This window comes from Suricata suricatta, chromosome 10 (genome assembly GCF_006229205.1).
Source record: "Suricata suricatta isolate VVHF042 chromosome 10, meerkat_22Aug2017_6uvM2_HiC, whole genome shotgun sequence".
Classification (NCBI taxonomy): domain Eukaryota; kingdom Metazoa; phylum Chordata; class Mammalia; order Carnivora; family Herpestidae; genus Suricata; species Suricata suricatta.
The window spans coordinates 83,698,115-83,716,815 of record NC_043709.1 but is presented as its reverse complement, the minus strand read 5'-3'; the positions used below and the strand labels follow the sequence as shown (position 1 = coordinate 83,716,815).

Here is an 18,701-nt window from a genome sequence, read left to right as displayed (position 1 = left end):
AATGAAACAGTTGATGTTTGTATAAAGTACTGTGGAATACAGATAAAAAATAATTAATTCTGCCTTGGGAGAGGAGTGGAGCCTGAGAAAGCTACAGACAAGGGATGACATTTACATACACTTCCTGTGGGGAACAACATGGAGAATAACCACTAAACTAGAAGAAACACTTGGGTCACAGGCAAGGGTACAAGTGTACTGGCACAATAATTAGGATCCTATTTCCCTGGAAGGTGGGAGATGGGAACGGAGGATGCAGTGGTTGAAGATAAGACATGTTGCAAAAAACTTCATGTGTCTCTAATTTGTTTGGACTTCACTCTGTAACGATGGGGAAACTTTACAGCACTGAGTACTTACAGCACTTATTATTTGCATTACAAATATTTCATTATATATGTAGTTGTCAGTCTGTGTCAAAATGGTAACTCTGATGATTTGGGGAAAAAAGAGATTGGTGACCTGGAGACCAGTTAGGAGGTTGTTGATATAGATCAAGTATAAAAAGGGGAAAATGAAATATAATGAAATACACTCGGGTCTTGTCACTTTTGTTTTCTTTCACACAGGGTAGTCACCTATCTCACATTACGTGCAGGTAGAGCAGAAGCATGTAAGAATAAAATGAAGCCACAACATGATAGCAGGGTTCATCATAAATGTGTGAAACTAAAGTCCTGAATAAATAAACCCATAGGATTTCATGTAGCATTCAGTGTAATTAACTCTGCCTGCCAATAAGGGAGTATCCCTTTAGCAATTTTCCCAAAGAAGGAAAATAGCTCAAGTTTTCCCCATGTCCTCAATTCAGCAGCCTGCTTTAGCAAATTTCTCTGGGCCCTGACAAATAGAAAAGAGATAACCGGGTTTGTAAGTGGACTGACTTTATCCTAAAAAAAAAAACAATGGAAGCTCATTTAACCATAGTGTGGAGCTGAACCAGACTCACCAACACAAATCCCTGCCTCCCAGCTCTACTATGCTGTGCTTAGTAATTCTGATGAGAGTGATCCAGGATGCTGAATTTTTATCAGCACTCCCTGGTGATTCTGATGCAGGTGTCTTGTGGATAGAAGATCAAAGCCTTCTGTGTAAGCTGTCTAGCTCTCTACATCTATCTTCAACATCTCTTTCTTTATATCTTCTAATTTTACCCTCATTGCAATTCTAACAGGGAGAAGAGCTTCCTCTTCCCTTCTGGGTCTTGGAACAAACCATTTCATGCTTTCTAAAGAACTCATGTTCTAAAGTGGATCTCCTCTCTTTAAAACATTTAACCTCTCTGTCTCTGCTGAATTATTCCCTTCTATCCTCTAAACATGGTTAGAACTCAGTATGAGACAATCCACCATATTCTTATACTGATTCCCAAGCTATATTCTAGATGTTCATTTCACCATGTCAACATTCTAGAGCAATTAGTCGACTTTTATTGGTTCCCTTTCTTGCTTCCATTTCCTCCTTATTGCTGTGCAGAATGGTTCCTATTCTACAGAGCTCTGCTGGCAAATGGAAGTTATCCCTATTTTTGTAGTGGACCACATACTAATGAGAATTACAGACAGCTCCAATAGAATCAGGGAAATTGATTTTGTGTGTGTCTTAAAGGTGACTGATTATTCTTGAAGAGGGCAGTCTTCCTTGAGTTTTAACTTTGAAAAAGAACACACACCTTGAATTTACTATAACCTTAATTTTTTGACAATGTTAAAGAAGTAGCCTACCTACACCATTTTATTATTTTTACTTACCCCATTTGTCCACAAATGACATTATTTAAGAACTCAATTCAATTCAATACTTATTTACGGCACACCTAATATATTTAATGTTATCCTGATCAAGAGCTTAATATGGGTGACTTGAGTTTTACTACCTTGTTACAAAAATGCAACTAGAATTTTAAAAGAGTAGTGCTTCAGCTTATCTTTCCAGCCTCATACTCAGATTCGCTCTATACCCTCACCCTATGCTCCAGCCGTCCCTGCACATGCACCTGTCCTCATGTTTTGCATTGACAGTTTCCTTCTGGCTTATTCATTCATTGCCCTGGTGAAGTTCTGGTTAAGCATCAAGACTCAAGGTTCTCCTTCTAAAAGTTATTACTTCCTTCCTTCCAAGTTAAGCTTTCAATGGAGTTTTCTTTAAACTTCTCAGTATGAACTGACTCTACCCTCCAAGACTGTGTACTCCTTGAAGACAAGAGATACGTCTTATTCATCTTTTGATTTTTACAACTTAACTCACAATAGTTGTGTACTACATAAATGGAAAACTATCACATTGAAAAGAGAAGAAAATGAAGTGAGATTGACCAATGAATTATTAAAAATAGAAATGATTAAATCTATAATGAAATAGAAAAAATATATTGACAAAAGTAGCAGAGAGCACAGAAATACAGCACCCTCTATAAATATATTTAATACATGATAATAAAGAGAAAATCATTGACATTTTAAGCAATTAATATCAAGCTAACTACTTAACAATTTGAAATTTTAATGGGGAATAGATTCATATTTGACAAGAAAATTTCAAAATAATTTCAAGACAAATATTTAAAGTTTATTCAGAACTGTGAATTTATCAGCCATTTGCAAAATATCTTTCTGCAAAGGAAAATATTGACAAAATTGATTATGTCAAAATGTGAAATTTCATCACCATGAAAATAAGGTAACTAAAATAAAAAGGGACTGATGACACTGGGGAGCCTGGGTGGCTCAATCAGTTAGCATCTGACCCTGGATTTTGGCTCAGGTCATGATCTTCTGGTTTGTGAGATCAAGCCCCACATAGGGTCTGTGCTGACTGTGGAGCCTGCTTGGGATTGTCCCTCCCTCTCTCTCTCTTGTGTCTGCCCCCCTCAAAAATAAATAAATAAACTTTAAAAAAAGAGTGATTCTGAAAAATATTTTCAACAAATATAAATAGAGAGGCTCAATATTGATACTATTATAGAGTCTAAATATATTGATATACTGACACAAAAATAGACAAAAGCATAGATAAGTAATCCAAAAGGAATTGGAAATAATAAAAAGTGTTAAATGTTCAGCTTCAGTTGCCAGTCAAGATTCAAACTGAATAGAATAAGGAATGCTAAGGGTCCAGTTCTCGCCTCTTATGCAAATCTCTAGACATGAAAGAAAAAATATTTTTAAAGATCTGTATCCACCCTGAAAAAAGAAAAGAAGGAAAACCTTTAATGAGTCCCCAAATCTGAGTTACCACTAAAAACCAGAGTGATTGTAGAAAGAAACCAGAGCACAAGCTAATTTGCTGAGCATTGCTCTAAAAGGTAGCAGTGCCCCAGACCGAAAGGCAGGAAATACTGAGAAGTTAGGTGTCTTCGAAAAATCAACAAGGTTATTATTTGATTTCATGAAAATGAAATCAAAACAAGAATAAGATAGCACTTCACACCCATTAGAATGGCCATTATCAAAAAGATATGAAATAACAAGTGTTAGTGAGAATATGGATAAAATAAAATTCTTGTGTACTCTTGGTGGGAATATAAATTGGTGAAACCACTGTGGAAGTCAGTATGCAGCTTCCTCAAAATAAAATAAAATAAAATAAAATAAAAATAGAACTACCCAGCAATTCCCCTCTGGGTATTTATCCAAAGGAAACAAAAACACTAAGTCAAAAAGATATAGGCACCTCCATGTTCTTTGCAGCATTATTTATAGTAGCTAAGATATGAAAACAACCTAAGTGTACATCAATGGATAACCAGATAAAGTAATGGTGATACACTTACACACACACACACACACACACACACACACACACACACAAATATATAATTCAGCCATAAAAAAATGAAATCTTGCTATTTGAGACAACATGAAGAGACCCCAGGGCATTACACTAAGTGAAATAAGTCAAACAGAGATCTTATATGAGGAATCTAAGAGAAACAAAAAACAAAAACCCAAGCTTATAGATATAGGGAAAGGACTGGTGGTTGCAAGAGGTAAAGGGTCAGGGATGAGAGAAATGTGTGGACTGTTTTATTGGTTTGTTTGTTTTTAGTTTAAATAAATTGAATTAAAAAATTTTAAAGATTGACAACATAAATAAATCAGAGTCATGAAACAAAACATATACAAAAACAGCAGGCAGATTTAATAAAGAACCAAGTGGAAATTCTGAAAAAGACAGTCTTTTGAAAATAAACATTTTATGAAAACATTAAACAGCAGATGCTTTAGAATCAAAAGAAGATGGGGCATCTGGGTGGCTCAGTCAGTTAAGCATTCAACTTCCACTCAGGTCATGATCTCACTGTTCATGGGTTCGAGCCCCATGTCAGGCTTTAGCACTGATAGCTCAGAGCCTGGAGCCTGCTTCAGATTCTGTCTCTCCCCCTTTCTCTGCCCTTACCCTGTTCACACTCTGTGTCTCCCTGTGTCACTCAAAAATAAGTAAATGATTAAAAAAATTTAAAAAGAGAGAATTAATGCATTGAAAGATAAATCTAAAGAAATTATCCATAATGACATCTGGATGGAAAATATAAGATTGAGACAGAGAAGATAGTATGAAAAATTCCAAACATGTGTATTAAGATTTCCTAAAAGAAAAGGATAGAATAAATGGGAGAAAAGTAATATTTAGAGAACATATATACACGTTCTATATATATAGAAAGAGAACGTATACATATATATGTTTTAAGAAAACCAATGTAAAGAAGGTACTGATAAAGAAAGTGAGTTGGGAAGTGAGAGGGGAGGTGGGCAGGTGGATGGGTTAAATGGGTGACTGGTACTAGGGAGGGCTCGTGCAATGAGCACTGGGTGATTACGTAAGAGATGAATCACTAAATTCTACAGCAGAAACTGATGTTACACTGCATGCTGACTCCCTTGAATTTAAACAAACCATTTGGACAAAAGTAAAAATAAATAAATAAAAATTAAAAATAATAAAGACAGTTATGTCTAAAACACACACAGACACACACACACACACACACACACACACACACACACAAGAAAGTGAGATGGTTACTAAGTACTGGTCCCTTGACTCTCTTTTCTGGCATGGTTAAATAATCCCACTAAAAAATTAATAATATACAAATAACACAAGAGAAAAATGGCCAATGCCATAGAACTGTCAAGTTTGAGATGAAGAAATTCAAAGGGTCAATATACATATAAAAATGTGGACAATCTCACCAGCATTAAGGTTATAAATTTATGCCAATTTTAAAAATTATACCAACTAAAGAAAGTTATAGCAAAATAACAGTTTTCCACATATCTGATTGGTAAAAATTAAGAACATGAGACTAAATAGTAGGAAGAGTGTGAGAAATAGGTACTTTTATGCTCCAAATGGGAGCAGGAATTATTACAAACAGTTCAGAAAATGTTTTGGCATTTTCGATATGACTACCTACTGACCCAGCACTTCCATTTCTCAACTGGTGCTTTTGATATTTGCCAAACAATCGCTTTTAGACCTTGGCTTAAATAATTGCATCTCAGAGAAGCCTTTCCTGACCATCCCATCTGCCACCTTTGTTGCCTTTCTTCATCCTACCTGTCACTATGTGACATTTTATCATATATGCACGTCTTTTTTTATTATTTGTATCTTCTTGAATGCCCGCAGGAGGACTTGGTTTTGTTTTTGCTAAATCCACAACATCAAAAATGGTCCCAGGCATATGGCACTAAGTAAATATTCATGTTTGCTGAAGTATGCAGAAAATTAAGAACAACCTAAATGTTATATCTATAATATATGGCAATTCTTTTAATAACACAGCTCCATTTGCACTGAAATGGAAATATTTCCAAAATAAGATGTCATACAAGAAACAAAAAAGTTTCAGAATTACTACTGTAATTTGTATAGTGGATTATCACACAAGATAAAGATATATCTTTTCTTTGCTTCAATGTATGTGTATAAGGGCAGGGGAAAGTGTTGGAAGGATATGCATGAAGCCGGAAACAGTGCTTATCTCTAGGGATAGTAGTGGCTATGGGGGTGCAGGTAGACGGTCAAGGGAAACTTTAGCTTTGTCTGGAATGTTTCCATTCTTTAGAAAGCGAAATATTTATGTATTACTTGTGTTATTAAACATTTCCTTTTAAAAGGTCAGTCTCCTTAGTGATCACATAAATGGAAAGTAAAACAATTATGAATTTCTAGTTCACTCTTTCCAACACAACACAAAGTTAGGAGTGTGGTAGTTTTGTTCATTAATTTTTTAATATTATTAAAATAATAATAATATAATATATAATAATATGATATTATTACACCCACCCTGTGTAGTATAAAACACATTTATAGAAAAAGTCACAAATGTTCAGGTTAATTTCTGTTAAGCTTATTTCATTAACAGTTCACTTCTTTTACATAGAACATTTGTTCCAATATTTTTCTCTATAATAATTTTATTTGAACACTTTCCTTATTATTTACTTCCTGTTCAAATGTGTAACTTTCCAGTAAGTTAACTCATTTCCTCATATTATTTACTTGCTTTTCTAATATTTCAGACCGTTTGCCATGTTCATGGTTACTCACTGTCATTTTTCTCTCTCTTTGTGCAGCTGTTTGTTTACCCAGCTGTTGCTTCCTTTTCCTTTGTCAATGAATGTTAATTTTATGTTGATCCACAATACTTTTCTCCTGTGTACCTTCTCATCCTATGGGGGTGGCTCTTCCACAGGAAAATGTTTTACCATTTGCAAACAATGCATCATGCCCAGCGATTCCATTCTTACATAGTACATATAAAAATGTGTCCTTGGAATGCAAACTTTTGAAATATTTGATGTTTGCACTCATGGGTCTAACAGGAGAACAGGAAGAACCTAATGGAGGGCCATGGGGAGGGGAAGGGGGAAAGAGAGTTGGGGAGAGAGAGGGACATAAAACCTGAGAGACTATTGAATACTGAAAATGAACCAAAGGTTGAAGCGGGGGGGAAAGAGGTGGTGGTGATGGTGGAGGGCACTTGTGGGGAAGAGCACTGGGTGTTATATGGAAACCAATCTGACAATAAACTATTAAAAATAAATAAATAAATAAATAAATAAATAAATAAATAAATAAATAAAAGAAGCATCCTCGAGATTAGCCAAACAGAAATAAAACTATTCATAACCTTTTCAGTACAAATAAATAAATTAATTAATTAATTAAATAAAATAAAATTTTTGCAGAATTGGGGTTCTAAACCTAGACGGGATGTTGCTAAGAGGAGAGAAATTTAGGACAGGCCTTAAAGAGATGAATATATCTGAACTGAACTTTGAAGGAGTGGAAGTTAGCAATGCAAACAAAGCTGAAGAAGACAGAGTACTCTTTTCTGACAGAGTGGTGTGTGCAAAGGCACAGAGGTGAGAAAGAGGGTTTTCAGGGAAATCAAACAATGAATGATATGGTGAAGCTGTAAACCTGTGGGCATAGCTAGAGATGAGGCACAGAACAGGATAAAAGAAGGGTCTACTGTTGATCAAGGTTGAGATTTTACCCATATGGAAAAAGGGAGTATAATTAGTCCGTGGGGGAAATGGTGAGGGAAGGTCATGCCACTTGGGCTGTAGGGAAGGAAGGAAATGTTGACTTTAGTGACTGAGAGAAGCAAGGCTGATCTTTGGCTGGAAAGCAATGGTGAGATATATAAGGCAGTGTCCGCTTTGATTTGGTGTGAATTCTTCTGTAACACTTGTTAAGTACGTATCCCATCTAGGTGTGAGTTTGGGGGGTTGGGTGGCCTGGATTTCTGGTGGCTCCTTTATGATGATATGTAACACACAGGAGAAGGTAGTTTTAAAGGTAATATTATTACCCAATGTTGGACATGTTGAACCACGAGATCACCCAGAAAAGCAATGTGCCAACATGCAAGACACTTAGAAATTATATCATCTAAATGGTGGACAAAGGAGGTAGAGGTGTAGCCAAGGGTTGACTGTCACCCTGTCAAAGAGGTGAGAGGAAACCAAAAGAATCTTCAATAGCAGAAGGAAAAAAGAGTTAGAGAAGTTTACCAACAGTGATCAATGCTAAGGAGACACCAAGTGAGGTAAAGACAGAAAACGCGACCTGGAACATTTAGTAACATGGAAATATTCCTGGGCCGAGAAGACTGGGAAAATAGGTGAAGGTGCCAGATATGAGAAGTGAGAATGTGGATCTGAAATGGAATGTACATGTCTCATCTAAAGGATTTCTAATTAAAAAGGAAAAAAAAAAAGTTAACCGCCAAGTAAAACAGTTGACTGCCAGGTTTGGCCTCTTGGCAACAAATTTGATGTCAACTCTCGAAATTTTTTCAAAATTCCAAATGAGGATGAGACCACTGAATCACAAAGCCCTTTGAAGGAGACTTAAATAAAAACCCAAATACGAAGTAGATATGGTGTCCTGTTTATTTATGACATTAGCAATAGTATGGGATAAGAAATAGAAGACTTATAAACAGGGCACCTGTTAACTAACTGGGTGGCTCAGTTAGTTAAGTGTCTGACTTCAGCTCATGATCTCATGGTTCATTGGTTTGAGCCCCGTGTTGGGCTCTGTGTTGACAGCTTAGAGCTTGAAGCCTACTTCAAATTCTGTGTCTTCTTCTCTCTCTGCCCCTCCCCCACTTGTGCTCTATCTCTCTCAAAAATAAACATTAAAAAAATTCTATAATCAAATTGCAGAAGTAATCAGTAAATTCTATTATATGATTTTTGCTTAGCATGTTATCTTATTTAAGCTTTGTAGTGACTCTGTGAAGAGGGCGCTATCCCTTTTCTGCTGTTGAGGAAATTTAGGGTAAGAATGTTAAGCACTCTAGCAAAGTTTCATAGCTCCAATGCAGTATGTAGATTCTGGATTCCAGCTCAGCTCAATCTGACTCTCTATTCAACAATCTTTCAATTATACTGTGCAGCTTTTCTTTGAAGGGAAGACAAACCTCTCCTGTCTTTTATACATTCATTTACCCATGATCTGGGTTCCACCTTTTTGCACCTTCTCAGAGATCACTTTATTCTCTTTTGTTCCCTGTACCTTCCTTCATCCACTCCCTTTCATTGGCCTTTTCCTCAACATGGGCACTTGCCCAAGTCTCCCTAACCAAAAATAGAAACGTCGCAACAGACAAAAATTTCCTGAAAAGTATGCCTTTCTACAGCTACTTCCTGACCTTTTTCTTTCCATTCATAGTTGAATTCTTAAGTGTCCCATACACTCTGGGAGATTTGTTTACTTTCATTACCTAAGCTGGGACTCAAACTCCTAGTGGGGTGGACAATATTTTAACAACAATTATCAGAGTTCCTTGTGGAAAAAAGTGCTCTTTGATTAGGTGTACATGTTGCTTTAGGTGTTGACGGTGAAATCCTAAGAGCACATCTTGGGAGCAGAAAAGGAAATAAGTGATAACCAACCTCTTCTGCATAAGCTGTTAACAGGAATTTGGGGGAAGGGAGAACCAAAGGGTGAGATGAAGGGGGAAGGAGAGAAAAGAATGAGGAGTAATGACATCCTGGGAATTTGGACTAGATGGCACACTAGTGGGACATTCTCAGTGACAGGCTGGTAAAAACATTTTTAAGAACAGGGATGCCAGATGTGCACTTTTTATGTTTTGCTTGATGTTTTTCAGTGACTCCCCTCACTTCAAACCTTCTATAAATTTTGCTACATATACATAATGCCTTTAGAAATGGTATTCTGGATAAATCAAGGAGGGGGAGTTTTTTTAAATATATTTTTTAATTAATTTTTTAAAAATAGTTTATTGTCAAACTGGTTTCCATACAACACCCAGTGCTCTTCCCCACAAGTGCCCTCCTCCATCACCACCACCTCTTTCCCCTCTCCCCCTTCCCCTTCAACCCTCAGTTCCTTTTCAGCATTCAATAGTCTCTCAAGTTTTGCATCCCTCTCTGTCCCCAACTCTCTTTCCCTCTTCCCCTCCCTCTGGTCCTCCATTAGGTTTCTCCTGTTTTCCTGTTAAACCTATGAGTGCAAACGAGGGGGAGTTTTAATCTATGTCTGCCTTGATGTGGAGCAGAGAGAGGAGAACAACAGGAGATGAGATGAGACAAATCAGCTAAAGGCCATTCAAAGATATGGTCACTGAAATAAACAATGATGATGTAAATATAAGCTAGTGAAAATTCCCAAAATATTATAGAAAACATTGAACGTTTTGGCAGATACAGAATGAGAGTTCCAAGTCAACTTTTTAAAAAGTCTCAAGGACTGGCTGATCTCTATTCACATCTAAATTCATACTAATGACTTTCTAATTTCCATGTCCAGTCTAGGTGTTTAACATTCCAGATGAGATCGGGCGCGTTCAGGGTGGTATGGCTGTAGACTAGCTGTTTAACATTCCAAAACTACATGGCAGAATAGCATCATGGTTGAAATTCTGAAGCCCTAACACCATCTCTAATATTTACTAATATGAGTTTGGTCACATTTCTCAAGCTGTATGTACTCAGTTTCCTCATCTGTAAAATAGAGGCATTAGTTGTATCTAATTCATGGGACTGTTTTATTTCATGAATTAGTACTTGAAAACTATTTAGAACAGTATCTGTCCCTTTGTAAGCACTCAAAAACATCAACACATTATAACCAACAGACTGCTGGCCATTTCCATTTTGATTCACTGACACATTCAATAATGATTTATTGTATACCAATCATGTGCCAGGCATTGTTCTACACACTGGGATGTAGCAGTGAAAAATACAGACAGTCTCTGTTCTCTCAGAGCTTTCATTTGAGTAAGAAGAGACAACCAATAAACAACAACAAAAAAGGACAATATGTGGCGAATGCCATGAAGAAAATTAAATAGAGTGATATGAAACAAGAGGGTTGAGGATACTGCTATTTAGAGTTATATTTTAGCAGAAGTCTTACAAAGATAAGAGAGCAGGTGCTGTGGAGAACAGTGGGAAGCATCTTAAACTCATCCTCTCCCCTCCAGTATCTTTTATAACAACCACATCCATCAATGATTCAAGCCAGCTGCGAGTCTTCCCTTTCTTGAAGTTTCTACACTCGGTTCATTATAACATCTTGAGGCTACTTTCCCATTTCTCAATCCTATTACTTACACATTGAGCCATATGAAATGGCCATTTTACAGGTCAAAACCAGTTAAATATTGACATGTGCTCATCAAACCCAATTTGTTTTCTTTGAGGGCATGGACAAGGACTACTTCCCAGATTCCCTTGTGGTTAGGTAAAGCTATGTGACTAAATTCTGGACAGAACCACTGTAAGACACATCCAGTCTGGACCCTACAGTTTCTCCCCAATATCTAATATTTGCTCTAGTTCTTTCTCTGTCAGCAACACAGAATAAAGAGTAACAGTCAAGGGTTCTACAGCACTAGAAAAATGGTGGAACCACAAGATGGAAGAAGTTTGGGTTCATAAATAACAGGATGAACTGAAACTCTTTCCCTTCCCCATACACCCTTACTGTACATGAATGAGAATGCTTCATTGTATTAAGCCATGATGGTTTGGGGTAGTTTGTTAACAGCAGTTAGCCTGTCCTAACTAATACATACCTTCAGTGCCACAGTTTTGTTTCAGATCATCAACCTTCCTCTGTGTCAGACAACAGCATCTAAACTAATCTCTCAGTTTCCAAAACATACTTCTCAAGGCTCCCATGTAATTGTCTCAAGCCCCAATTTGATTATATCACTACCCATGTAAAGGCAGTTCTTCCATGGTTTGTCCTCAGCTTGTCTGAGCAATCTGGATACTCACAACCTTTCATGACATAACCCTGCTTACAACCCAAGCCTCTCTTTTTGCCATTGCTCATCAGTAATGTCCCACCTAATTACTTGATTTCATGCCCACTCATACTTCTAAGCCATTGCACATGCTACTTGTTCTGTCTGGTGTGAACACCCCCTTTGCCCCGCTAATTCCCAGTAATCTTTCAGGACTCAGCTCATGGCATCTGTTTCAGAAAGTTTTCCATGGCACTAAGCCAGGGTTAGGTACCTAACTTGTATTCTTTTAGCACTTCATTTTTATCAAGGTACTTATCACTTTGTTATGAAATCATCTCTTTAATTTGCTTGGCTCCTTTACGGAATTCCTTCAGAAAAGGCTAATGTTCTTTATCTTTATGTTCTCTAATATTATGCCTGACATAGTGTAGGCATTCATTGTTTATTGAATAAATACACACAGGAGTGAATGAATTTCTAAGAATTTTTGCATCTTTTTCACAAAATGCATTTAATTCATTCTAAAGTAGGCTATGGAAAAAAAGAAAGCCCTTTCTGTCAAGAATACTAAGATAATATAAAAGATACTTTTGATTGCATTCATATCCGTCAACATTTTCTTTTCACTGGTTTTAATGCAAACCATTCCCTTGCCTTAAACCAGAAAATGGATAATTAGAAACTGAATAGCATTCTTAAATACACATCTCTCATTAGACACTAGTTCATTTTCTTGTAAACACAATATGGTAATTTCTGACAAACGTCAACCCTCCAAGAATCATATAATCACTTTTAATCTCAGTAATCATTTAGAAAAATCTCATTTTTTTCAGAACAAAAAAAATTGTGCTTGTTGTTTTTCTAACCATAAGTGTTCTTTTATGATTTCACTCTCTTGTAGTTCTTATAATAGCAATTATATTTCTTTCTCTAAATTTTAACATAAAATAAAAGCCACATTGAACTTTAAAAGCAGCTGTTGATTCATTTTGAGACATATGAAATTAAGTGAGTTATATTCTAATTTTTGGAAGATCACCATTAAGTAAAAACAATTATGACAATGTTGGCACAAAGCATAGTCTTATGTTAAAAAATAGATTGATTTTAGAAGCCCATTGGTTTTGCTATCATTGTATCTTACAAAAATTTCTAACATAAGTGATAGTCTCAAATATGACCTTCCAATTATAGAGAAGGTACTTTGAAAAGAACGTTCAACCTGTTCCACAGGTAAACTGTGCAATCTTAAGCAAGATACTGCATCTCTTTATGCCTGCATTTTCTCATCTGAAAAAATGGAGATAATAAGAGCACCTAGTTACAGGGTCAATGTGAGGACTGTGTGAGCTCTTATGTGTGTTGCACTTAGAATAGTGCCTGGCACATAAACATTATTGTAATTTTAGCTTTCATCATGATCATCATCATCACCATCACTATCACCAGCGTCAGCACCACCATCACCATCATATAATCATCATCATTCTTTCTCTCCTGTTTGCAAGAATGAGGGACAAGAAACCAATTCTTAAAAAAAAAAAAAAAAAAAAACTCTAGAAAAATAAACGCCATCTCCAAGGAAGCAAGTTAGCCACTTCCTAGGCAGGATATGGGCAGTATGTGTGTGGACAGACGTTTTTGGAACACTGAGGTATATGTAACCATATGTTCACTTGTCATTTTTCATTATTTTGTGCAAAAAATCTAAATATTTTTACATATTCCAAACTGTCAGTGAACAGTTAGAAATAACAAAGAAAGAATAAATGTGGGGTCAGTGAAAATGACCAATTTCATATAGTTTGTCAGATTTATTTAGAGTAGAAAGAATAACAAAGAATCTCTCTTTTCTGTAGAGAGAAAAAAGCTAAATATAAGAGAATGAGATCTCTCCAAAATAGTATAAAATGCATCATTTCTATTTTACCATAAAGAATTTGCCTCCACAATATAATTGTTAAAGCAATTAATGGAACTATTTGCATTTTCATGAACATTTTAAATGTATTGCACATTTGTTCTAGTTATCACATTTAACTAATGATAGATCCCATTATTCAATTATTATTTAATTTAAAAATTTGCCAACAAAATCTTTGTCATAAATCTAAATCACGTATTTTCATTTTATTGTATTTCTAGAGTTAGAGTCTATTTCTTTGATTATTTCTCAATTCAAATATTAGAAAATAAGCTGAACTTCTCTTTTGTGACATAAACTCATCTCAAAATGAAAATGCAGGAAAAGTGTGAAGGTAGGGATCCTTCTCCCCTCAGTATCTATGGGCGTGAGGAGGTAGTCAGCGACACTTAAGAATCAGCACAGCATTGGGGCGCCTGGGTGGCTCAGTGGGTTAAGCATCCGACTTCAACTCAGGCCATGACCTTGTGGTTTGTGGGTTTGAGCACCACGTTGAGCTCTGTGCTGACAGCTAGCTCAGAGCCTGAAGCCTGTCTTTGGATTCTGTGTCTGATCCTCCCCTGCTTGTGCTGTCTCTGTCTCTCTCTTTCTCTCTCTCAAAAATAAATAAGACATTAAAAAATTGAAATCTGCACAGAATTCAGGAAAAGCCTAGCTCCTCCCACCCCCTGCCTGGCCTTCACCTTGTTCTGAGGCTCCCATTCTTACAAACGGCAAGAGAAAACCTTAGATTTATCAATTAAAAGTAATTCAGTGTCTTTGGAAGTAATACAGTCTTTGGGTAAATATTCTATCCATTTAAAATGCGAAATTCCAAGGCTCCTGGGTGGCTCAGCTGGTTTGTGCTGATTTTTGATTTCTGCTCAGATCATGATTTCCTGGATCATGGGGCTGCCTGCAGGGGATCTGACAGTGCAGAGCCTGTTTGGGATTCTCTCTCTCCCTGTCTCTGCCTCTCCTCCACTTGTGCTCTCTCTCTCAAAATAAATAAACATTTAAAAGATAATAATAAAATAAAATGCAAAATTCCTTCAGAAGCAGTTTTCCTCTCCCAGAAGGTCTCTCCCTGCTCCTCCCCCTTCTGGATCCTCTCAGAAATGGTGGATCCTTCCGCTTTCTCGAAAGAGGTGTGATTGATTTTTATATGATCCTTAGGGTAGAGCACTGATGTTTGTGACGTGTGGCTAGTTCTTTTGGTTCTTTTGGACACCAAGCTGGCCACCACTACTCTAGTCTGTGGTTCTTTCTGGTGTTCTAATAATCCATAATCACCTTTTCACAACCTTGGGCCTTTTCTTCTCTTAGTGCCTTTAGTGTTTTTGTATAATCCTACTGGAAATATGGAAATGGCACGATTCCCAAAATATCACATGCATGCTATGGAGAACTGGAAAGGAGCTATTACCTCAAGCCCTCCCGGGCACAACTACCTCCACTCATTTTTAATTTATGCCCCAGCAGCAAGCTGGATTTCACTCGCGATGCCATTCTTCCTGGAGAAGTACACAGTCCTTTCAGATACACACCATGCTAATCCATGCTATTAACAGCTCACTTTATACCATCACTTAGAAAAAAGAAGAGGAAGAGTGAGAACAGATGGGGAAACAAAGGAAAAAGACAAAGAGAACAGAAGAATGGATAAAAAAGGCAAGAAGAAGATGAGGGAAATAAAAAAAATACTGCCCCAAACAAGTGGAAAGGCAACATCGGGCAATCAAAAGCTTGTGTGCATAGGGTTTGAGACACAAAGAAAGAATAGGAAGAAAAGTCACTTCCTTCCCTAGTACTGATCCCATTATTTCTCTGCCATGAAGCGAGAAATAGCAAGGTGAATAAAATAACAAAGAAGAGGAGGTGAGAAGGTGTATCTCACACATTCTCTTCAACTTCAAGAACTAATTATACCCTCATTCCATCTCACCTCCAATTCTTTCAAATCATGAACTGCAAACAGCCTCAAACAAAACCTCAGTAAGCTGCAAAAACAGTTGATTCTGTGGCAAGGTAAAAACAGAGCCTACGAGTTAATTATATTACAAGTTGTTGAAAAGAGAACATCTATTTTCATTTCATGTTGTGAGTCACGTGTTAGTGAATTACAACAGCTTTAAAGTAAACCATTTTCTCTACTTACACCTATATTAGATGAAGGACAAATAGCAGTTTATTCCATTTCTGTCTTCCGTCACTGCCTGTGCTAATCAAGAATTTTGAGTACAAATTGTAGCAATAAGTCTTCTCTCTCTCTAAAACATGGCTAATATCACCATTCTTCACGCACTGTTAAAAAATGAGAAAGTTAAAAAAAAAAACAACAGAACAGTGTATAATTGGAATCATTAACAGCCTGCCCTATAATCACAATGTGTGAGGATAAGAGACCAAATATATTTACGTTAAGGATAAATTTGGAGGATATAGCTTGATTTATATCTGTTGTTGGGTTAATTTTATTTTCATATGTTAGTCTATACCTTTCAGCATCCCTCTGAAAGAGGTTTCCTGTAATGAGGTAATGTGGTAAAGTCAGAATCTCTGAGGAAAGTCTTATGCTAGGTTGTATGCTGAGCTGGAAAGCAGAGTCGAGATAGATGTTTAGTAACAGAAGCTTCTCTGTACAAAGGAGAATTGTACAAAAAAAACCCTTTTGGTTCTACTTGGGTAGTTTTATTTCAGGAACTGATTTACATTAGAAAAGCTTTAATTTTCCAAAAACAAAACCTCTAATATTTAAAGGAAGAGAAAGAAAAGACACTGAGGAACTTATGATTTTTGTTACAGTTGATAAATAGTAAAAATTATCCATTCAAAATACCAATGGAATTTTAATTAAAGGCAGCACCCTGTGAAAGAAAAGTAATACTATTGCTAGTTAACTAGAAGACCATATGCACTGTATTTCTGAGTCTTATTTTTTGGTAAGCAATTATACTTATTTTTTATTTTTATTGATAAATTAGTTTCTGTATTATTAATTTGAAAAAAGTTCTATTCAGTTTTGATTGTTCATTGTATGGGCCAATTTGACTGGGTCCCACGGTACCTGGATATTTGTTTAAATATTATTTCTGGGTGTATATATGAGGGTGTTTCCAGGTGAGATTTCAGGTGTTTTCCATCTGAAATGGTAGGTTAAGTAAAACAGATAGCCAGCCCCAAAGTAGGTGGGCATTATCCACCTGTTAAGGGCCTGAGTAGAACAAAAATTCAGAACAAGGGAGAACTTTGGCTCTGCCTGACTACTTGAGCAGAGACATCAGTCTGCATGTTCAGACAAGGATTTACACCATCAGTTCTCAGGCCTTTGGATTTGGATTTGACCTTCTACCATGGGTTTTCCTGGTTCTTAGCCTTTCCGACACGCACTGGAACTACACCACTAGCCATCTCGGTCTCCAGCTTGCAGACAGCAGATGCTGGTACTTCCCACCTTCTATCATTGCATGGGCCAATTCCTTAGAGTAAATGTCTTTATATAAAAATTTACATATATCTGAATCTCCTCTTGGTCTGTTTCTCTCAAGAAACAAATACAAAAGTTATATACTTGGGTTTTTTAAAATTTATTTAAATCCAAGTTAGATAACATATAGTATAATAATGATTTCAGGAATAGAATTTAGTGATTCATCACCAAAAGTTATATGCTTGAACATAAATATTTAAATATTATATGTAAATATTTATTTATTTGCTTATTTATTTACTTACTCATTAAATAAAACAAATATATACACACCTAAGTTTATACTTAAATGGCTAACCTGTGCTCTCTCTACTATCAGCAGCTACAACTCATGACTGCTGTAAAAAAGCTAAGTTTACGGGGAAATTAACAAGCCTTCTCTGGACTTCTTTAAACATTCAAACCACAAACTAAATAACAATGGATATTTATTTATTGTCCATTTGTGTCTCTAACTCCTGTATTTAGTTAAAAAGTATTTGTTTACTTTTTTTCATGGAGAATGAGGATTATAAAATTACTTTATGATCACTGTAGAAAAGGTAAAAGATACACTTAAGTAAAAGAAAATCTCCCATGGTCTCATGCAAGTTTTAACACATTTGGCATATTTCTTAGAATGTTTTGTCTCTGAGTATTTTTTACATAATTAAGATCATACATTATATATGCTTCTATTTCATGCTCCTTTTTAATAAAAAAAATTAAACAGAAGTATTTCTAAAGTCATTTAAAGCCACTGAATGAATTTCCTTTATTTTGAATGTTTAGAGTGCAGCAAATATATGGATTGGACCACACAATATCCATTCCAACCCCCTTCTGTGTCTTCCTCTACTCTGAGGCTGGAAAACTAAAACTGCCTTTCCCAGACTTCTTTATGGCTAGGGTTCCAGCTATGATGTAGGTTTGGCCAATGAGACACCTGTGTGTCTTGAATTCAGTCTCTCTCCATGTGAGGAGAGAGATGGGGTCCATTTGTGAAGTCAGATTCTGACTAAAGTAGCAGGAGTGTGGGGCCAGCTGCTGGAGTTGGGGCCTCCCAGGCGGCCAGTTCTGCTGCATAGGGCTTTGGAGTTGTTCTCCATTCCCTCATGTTTCATTACCCTCCCAACAACTCAAAAATCTATTCAAATAATTCCCTTTATGCTTAAACCAGCTAGAATGGATGACATTCTCTGCAATAAATCTTCAACAATAGGGCACTTCTAATTGTTGAAGAGAATACTTAATTTCTTGGTACTTTCTTTGATTTCTACTTCATTATGTTTAATACATTTGAAGATTATCACTTTCAGACTGACTTTTAGAGATGTCATTACCAATTCAAAAGGTAGGAACATTATTAAGGTTCTTGATACATGTCAATTCTTTTGTTTTTCTAGAAGAAAGCTTGCACTAATTCATTTTCCCATTATTCCCCCATGAGAATATAAGCCATCATTTTTATCTTTTCTTTTTATTTTTGCTACTTCAATAGTTAAAAATAAATAGTGTGCTGCTGTTTTAATGTAAATGTGTTTAGTTATTAATATTGTTGAACACGTACT

At 36.2% G+C, this 18,701-nt stretch overlaps 1 protein-coding gene across 1 annotated transcript in view; it reads right to left on the bottom strand.

The window, feature by feature from the left end:
- The window catches only part of ST8SIA1 (ST8 alpha-N-acetyl-neuraminide alpha-2,8-sialyltransferase 1), a 138,228-nt gene that overhangs the window by 8,615 nt on the left and 110,912 nt on the right, over window positions 1-18,701 (bottom strand). The window lies entirely within an intron of this gene.